Raw genomic sequence first — 6,613 nt, 5'->3', positions numbered from 1 at the left:
TTCTGCTAAATCCTGATTTCGTCTTGTAACGCTGGACAGAATGTGGCCCAGGATATATGCCCAGTGCACGGTTTAGCAGTTGCAAGGCAGCAAAATGCCAAATTTGTCCCTGGGTGGGCTTCAACCACCAAGCTTTCAGTTAACAGCCGAACGCGCTAACCGATTGCGCCACAGAGACTTAGTGAAAGGTGACCTACAGTGGTAGAAACGCGGAACTTTGTCTCAAAAGGTCTGCTATATGAACCCTAATGTAAGTTTGCTGAGAGAGAGAGAGAAAAGTAACAGAAACGCCCAACATGGGGCTCGAACCCACGACCCTGACATTAAGTGTATCATGCTCGACCGACTGAGCTATTCAGGCAGATGAGGACTCCCCGCTAGAACTAGACACTGTTACAAGTAATACCTTCCCTACCCGTGACAATCTTCTGCTAAATCCTGATTTCATCTTGTAACGCTGGACAGAATGTGGCCCAGGATCTATGTCCAGTGCATGTGTTAGCAGTTGCAAGGCAGCAAACTGCCTAATTCGTCCCTGGGTGGGCTTGAACCACCAACCTTTCAGTTAACAGCCGAACGCGCTAACCGATTGCGCCACAGAGACTTAGTGAAAAGTCACCTACAGTGGTAGAAACGCGTAACTTTGTCTCAAAGTCTGCTACATGAACCCTTATGTAAGTTTGCTGGGAGAGAGAGAGAAAAGTAATAGGAACGCCCAACGTGGGGCTCGAACCCACGACCCTGAGATTAAGAGTCTCATGCTCTACCGACTGAGCTAGCCGGGCTGATGAGAAGCTCTTTTAGGAACCAGAAACCGTTTACAGTAATACCTTCCCTACCCGTGACAATCTTCTGCTAAATCCTGATTTCGTCTTGTAACGCTGGACAGAATGTGGCCCAGGATATATGCCCAGTGCACGGTTTAGCAGTTGCAAGGCAGCAAAATGCCTAATTCATCTCTGGGTGGGCTTCAACCACCAACCTTTCAGTTAACAGCCTAACGCGCTAACCGATTGCACCACAGAGACTTAGTGAAAAGTCACCTACAGTGGTAGAAACGCGTAACTTTGTCTCAAAGTCTGCTACATGAACGCTAATGTAAGTTTGCTGGGAGAGAGAGAGAAAAGTAACAGGAAGACCCAACGTGGGGCTCGAACCCACGACCCTGACATTAAGAGTCTCATGCTCAACCGTCTGAGCTAGCCGGGCTGATGAGATGAACTTTTAAGAGCTAAACACTCTTTACAGTAATACCTTCCCTACCCGTGACAATGTTCTGCTAAATCCTGATTTCGTCTTGTAACGCTGGACAGAATGTGGCCCAGGATCTATGTCCAGTGCACGTGTTAGCAGTTGCAAGGCAGCAAAATGCCTAATTCGTGCCTGGGTGGGCTTCAACCACCAACCTTTCAGTCAACAGCCGAACGCGCTAACCGATTGCGCCAAAGAGACTTAGTAAAAAGTCACCTACAGTGGTAGAAACGCGGAACTTTGTCTCAAAACGTCTGCTATATGAACCCTAATGTAAGTTTGCTGAGAGAGAAAAGTAACAGAAACGACCAACGTGGGGCTCAAACCCACAACCCTGACATTAAGAGTCTCATGCTCTACCGACTGAGCTAGCCAGGCGGATGAGAAGTCCCCACTAGAACTAGACACTGTTAACAGTAATACCTTCCCTACCCGTGACAATCTTCTGCTAAATCCTGATTTCATCTTGTAACGCTGGACAGAATGTGGCCCAGGATCTATGTCCAGTGCACGTGTTAGCAGTTGCAAGGCAGCAAAATGCCTAATTCGTCCCTGGGTGGGCTTGAACCACCAACCTTTTAGTTAACAGCCGAACGCGCTAACCGATTGCGCCACAGAGACTTAGTGAAAAGTCACCTACAGTGGTAGAAACGCGTAACTTTGTCTCAAAGTCTGCTATATTAAACCTTATGTAAGTTTGCTGGGAGAGAGAGAGAAAAGAAACAGGAACGCCCAACGTGGGGCTCGAACCCACGACCCTGAGATTAAGAGTCTCATGCTCTACCGACTGAGCTAGCCAGGCTGATGGGAAGCTCTTTTAGGAACCAGAAACCGTTTACAGTAATACCTTCCCTACCCGTGACAATCTTCTGCTAAATCCTGATTTCATCTTGTAACGCTGGACAGAATGTGGCCCAGGATATATGCCCAGTGCACGGTTTAGCAGTTGCAAGGCAGCAAAATGCCTAATTCGTCTCTGGGTGGGCTTCAACCACCAACCTTTCAGTTAACAGCCTAACGCGCTAACCGATTGCACCACAGAGACTTAGTGAAAAGTCACCTACAGTGGTAGAAACGCGTAACTTTGTCTCAAAGTCTGCTACATGAACGCTAATGTAAGTTTGCTGGGAGAGAGAGAGAAAAGTAACAGGAAGACCCAACGTGGGGCTCGAACCCACGACCCTGACATTAAGAGCCTCATGCTCTACCGACTGAGCTAGCCGGGCTGATGAGATGAACTTTTAAGAGCTAAACACTCTTTACAGTAATACCTTGCCTACCCGTGACAATATTCTGCTAAATCCTGATTTCGTCTTGTAACGCTGGACAGAATGTGGCCCAGGATCTATGTCCAGTGCACTTGTTAGCAGTTGCAAGGCAGCAAAATGCCTAATTCGTACCTGGGTGGGCTTCAACCACCAACCTTTCAGTCAACAGCCGAACGCGCTAACAGATTGCGTCAAAGAGACTTAGTAAAAAGTCACCTACAGTGGTAGAAACGCGGAACTTTGTCTCAAAAGGTCTGCTATATGAACCCTAATGTAAGTTTGCTGAGAGAGAGAGAGAAAAGTAACAGAAACGCCCAACGTGGGGCTCGAACCCACGACCCTGACATTAAGTGTATCATGCTCGACCGACTGAGCTAGCCAGGCAGATGAGGACTCCCCACTAGAACTAGACACTGTTAACAGTAATACCTTCCCTACCCATGACAATATTCCGCTAAATCCTGATTTCATCTTGTAACGCTGGACAGAATGTGGCCCAGGATCTATGTCCAGTGCATGTGTTAGCAGTTGCAAGGCAGCAAACTGCCTAATTCGTCCCTGGGTGGGCTTGAACCACCAACCTTTCAGTTAACAGCCGAACGCGCTAACCGATTGCGCCACAGAGACTTAGTGAAAAGTCACCTACAGTGGTAGAAACGCGTAACTTTGTCTCAAAGTCTGCTACATGAACCCTTATGTAAGTTTGCTGGGAGAGAGAGAGAAAAGTAATAGGCACGCCCAACGTGGGGCTCGAACCCACGACCCTGAGATTAAGAGTCTCATGCTCTACCGACTGAGCTAGCCGGGCTGATGAGAAGCTCTTTTAGGAACCAGAAACCGTTTACAGTAATACCTTCCCTACCCGTGACAATGTTCTGCTAAATCCTGATTTCGTCTTGTAACGCTGGACAGAATGTGGCCCAGGATCTATGTCCAGTGCACGTGTTAGCAGTTGCAAGGCAGCAAAATGCCTAATTCGTGCCTGGGTGGGCTTCAACCACCAACCTTTCAGTCAACAGCCGAACGCGCTAACCGATTGCGCCAAAGAGACTTAGTAAAAAGTCACCTACAGTGGTAGAAACGCGGAACTTTGTCTCAAAACGTCTGCTATATGAACCCTAATGTAAGTTTGCTGAGAGAGAGAGAGAAAAGTAACAGAAACGACCAACGTGGGGCTCAAACCCACAACCCTGACATTAAGAGTCTCATGCTCTACCGACTGAGCTAGCCAGGCGGATGAGAAGTCCCCACTAGAACTAGACACTGTTAACAGTAATACCTTCCCTACCCGTGACAATATTCTGCTAAATCCTGATTTCATCTTGTAACGCTGGACAGAATGTGGCCCAGGATCTATGTCCAGTGCACGTGTTAGCAGTTGCAAGGCAGCAAAATGCCTAATTCGTCCCTGGGTGGGCTTGAACCACCAACCTTTCAGTTAACAGCCGAACGCGCTAACCGATTGCGCCACAGAGACTTAGTGAAAAGTCACCTACAGTGGTAGAAACGCGTAACTTTGTCTCAAAGTCTGCTATATTAAACCTTATGTAAGTTTGCTGGGAGAGAGAGAGAAAAGTAACAGGAACGCCCAACGTGGGGCTCGAACCCACGACCCTGAGATTAAGAGTCTCATGCTCTACCGACTGAGCTAGCCGGGCTGATGAGAAGCTCTTTTAGGAACCAGAAACCGTTTACAGTAATACCTTCCCTACCCGTGACAATCTTCTGCTAAATCCTGATTTCATCTTGTAACGCTGGACAGAATGTGGCCCAGGATATATGCCCAGTGCACGATTTAGCAGTTGCAAGGCAGCAAAATGCCTAATTCGTCTCTGGGTGGGCTTCAACCACCAACCTTTCAGTTAACAGCCTAACGCGCTAACCGATTGCACCACAGAGACTTAGTGAAAAGTCACCTACAGTGGTAGAAACGCGTAACTTTGTCTCAAAGTCTGCTACATGAACGCTAATGTAAGTTTGCTGGGAGAGAGAGAGAAAAGTAACAGGAAGACCCAACGTGGGGCTCGAACCCACGACCCTGACATTAAGAGTCTCATGCTCTACCGACTGAGCTAGCCGGGCTGATGAGATGAACTTTTAACAGCTAAACACTCTTTACAGTAATACCTTCCCTACCCGTGACAATGTTCTGCTAAATCCTGATTTCGTCTTGTAACGCTGGACAGAATGTGGCCCAGGATATATGCCCAGTGCACGGTTTAGCAGTTGCAAGGCAGCAAAATGCCAAATTTGTCCCTGGGTGGGCTTCAACCACCAAGCTTTCAGTTAACAGCCGAACGCGCTAACCGATTGCGCCACAGAGACTTAGTGAAAGGTGACCTACAGTGGTAGAAACGCGGAACTTTGTCTCAAAAGGTCTGCTATATGAACCCTAATGTAAGTTTGCTGAGAGAGAGAGAAAAAAGTAACAGAAACGCCCAACATGGGGCTCGAACCCACGACCCTGACATTAAGTGTATCATGCTCGACCGACTGAGCTATTCAGGCAGATGAGGACTCCCCACTAGAACTAGACACTGTTACAAGTAATACCTTCCCTACACGTGACAATCTTCTGCTAAATCCTGATTTCATCTTGTAACACTGGACAGAATGTGGCCCAGGATCTATGTCCAGTGCATGTGTTAGCAGTTGCAAGGCAGCAAACTGCCTAATTCGTCCCTGGGTGGGCTTGAACCACCAACCTTTCAGTTAACAGCCGAACGCGCTAACCGATTGCGCCACAGAGACTTAGTGAAAAATCACCTACAGTGGTAGAAACGCGTAACTTTGTCTCAAAGTCTGCTACATGAACCCTTATGTAAGTTTGCTGGGAGAGAGAGAGAAAAGTAATAGGAACGCCCAACGTGGGGCTCGAACCCACGACCCTGAGATTAAGAGTCTCATGCTCTACCGACTGAGCTAGCCGGGCTGATGAGAAGCTCTTTTAGGAACCAGAAACCGTTTACAGTAATACCTTCCCTACCCGTGACAATCTTCTGCTAAATCCTGATTTCGTCTTGTAACGCTGGACAGAATGTGGCCCAGGATCTATGTCCAGTGCATGTGTTAGCAGTTGCAAGGCAGCAAAATGCCTAATTCGTACCTGGGTGGGCTTCAACCACCAACCTTTCAGTCAACAGCCAAACGCGCTAACCGATTGCGCCAAAGAGACTTAGTAAAAGGTCACCTACAGTGGTAGAAACGCGGAACTTTGTCTCAAAAGGTCTGCTATATGAACCCTAATGTAAGTTTGCTGAGAGAGAGAAAAGTAACAGAAACGCCCAACGTGGGGCTCAAACCCACGACCCTGACATTAAGAGTCTCATGCTCTACCAACTGACCAAGCCGGGCTGATGAGATGAATGTATAAGAGCTAAACACTGTTTACAGTAATACCTTCCCTACCCGTGACAATGTTCGGCTAAATCCTGATTTCATCTTGTAAAGCTGGACAGAATGTGGCCCAGGATCTATGTCCAGTGCACGTGTTAGCAGTTACAAGGCAGCAAAATGCTTGATCCGTCCCTGGGTGGGCTTGAACCACCAACCTTTCAGTTAACAGAGAAACGCGCTATCCGATTGCGCCACAGAGACTTAGTGAAACGTGACCTACAGTGGTAGAAACCCGGAACTTTGTCTCAAAAGGTCTGCTATATGAACCCTAATGATAGTTTGCTGAGAGAAAGAGAGAAAAGTAACAGAAACGCCCAATGTGGGGCTCTAACCCACGACGCTGAGACTAAGAGTCTCATGCTCTATCGACTGAGCTAGCAGGGATGATGAGAAGCTTTTTTAGGAACCAGAAACCTTTTACAGTAATACCTTCCCTACCCGTGACAATGTTCTGCTAAATCCTGATTTCATCTTGTAACGCTGGACAGAATGTGGCCCAGGATCTATGTCCAGTGCACGTGTTAGCAGTTACAAGGCAGCAAAATGCTTGATCTGTCCCTGGGTGGGCTTGAACCACCAACATTTCAGTTAACAGCCAAACGCGCTAACCGATTGCGCCACAGAGACTTAGTGAAAGGTCACCTACAGTGGTAGAAACGCGGAACTTTGTCTCAAAAGGTCTGCTATATGAACCCTAA

The 6,613-nt window shown here is 47.6% G+C and overlaps 2 protein-coding genes and 9 non-coding genes across 11 annotated transcripts in view; 2 read left to right on the top strand and 9 right to left on the bottom strand.

The window, feature by feature from the left end:
* Positions 1-6,613, top strand: part of LOC137491248 (uncharacterized) — a 697,259-nt gene that overhangs the window by 90,172 nt on the left and 600,474 nt on the right. The gene's annotated exons all lie outside the window — the stretch shown is intronic.
* LOC108182277 (uncharacterized) overlaps positions 1-6,613 on the top strand; it is a 257,835-nt gene that overhangs the window by 66,801 nt on the left and 184,421 nt on the right. The gene's annotated exons all lie outside the window — the stretch shown is intronic.
* On the bottom strand, positions 531-604 carry trnan-guu (transfer RNA asparagine (anticodon GUU)). Its single transcript has one exon. It is a non-coding gene; the product is annotated as a tRNA-Asn (tRNA).
* trnak-cuu (transfer RNA lysine (anticodon CUU)) lies at positions 713-785 on the bottom strand. Its single transcript has one exon. It is a non-coding gene; the product is annotated as a tRNA-Lys (tRNA).
* trnak-cuu (transfer RNA lysine (anticodon CUU)) lies at positions 1,981-2,053 on the bottom strand. The gene has a single exon. It is a non-coding gene; the product is annotated as a tRNA-Lys (tRNA).
* Positions 3,073-3,146, bottom strand: trnan-guu (transfer RNA asparagine (anticodon GUU)). Its single transcript has one exon. It is a non-coding gene; the product is annotated as a tRNA-Asn (tRNA).
* Positions 3,255-3,327, bottom strand: trnak-cuu (transfer RNA lysine (anticodon CUU)). The gene has a single exon. It is a non-coding gene; the product is annotated as a tRNA-Lys (tRNA).
* Positions 3,923-3,996, bottom strand: trnan-guu (transfer RNA asparagine (anticodon GUU)). Its single transcript has one exon. It is a non-coding gene; the product is annotated as a tRNA-Asn (tRNA).
* trnak-cuu (transfer RNA lysine (anticodon CUU)) lies at positions 4,105-4,177 on the bottom strand. Its single transcript has one exon. It is a non-coding gene; the product is annotated as a tRNA-Lys (tRNA).
* Positions 5,197-5,270, bottom strand: trnan-guu (transfer RNA asparagine (anticodon GUU)). Its single transcript has one exon. It is a non-coding gene; the product is annotated as a tRNA-Asn (tRNA).
* trnak-cuu (transfer RNA lysine (anticodon CUU)) lies at positions 5,379-5,451 on the bottom strand. Its single transcript has one exon. It is a non-coding gene; the product is annotated as a tRNA-Lys (tRNA).

This window comes from Danio rerio, chromosome 4 (assembly GCF_049306965.1).
Source record: "Danio rerio strain Tuebingen ecotype United States chromosome 4, GRCz12tu, whole genome shotgun sequence".
Classification (NCBI taxonomy): domain Eukaryota; kingdom Metazoa; phylum Chordata; class Actinopteri; order Cypriniformes; family Danionidae; genus Danio; species Danio rerio.
This window is presented reverse-complemented; position numbering and strand designations above follow the sequence as displayed.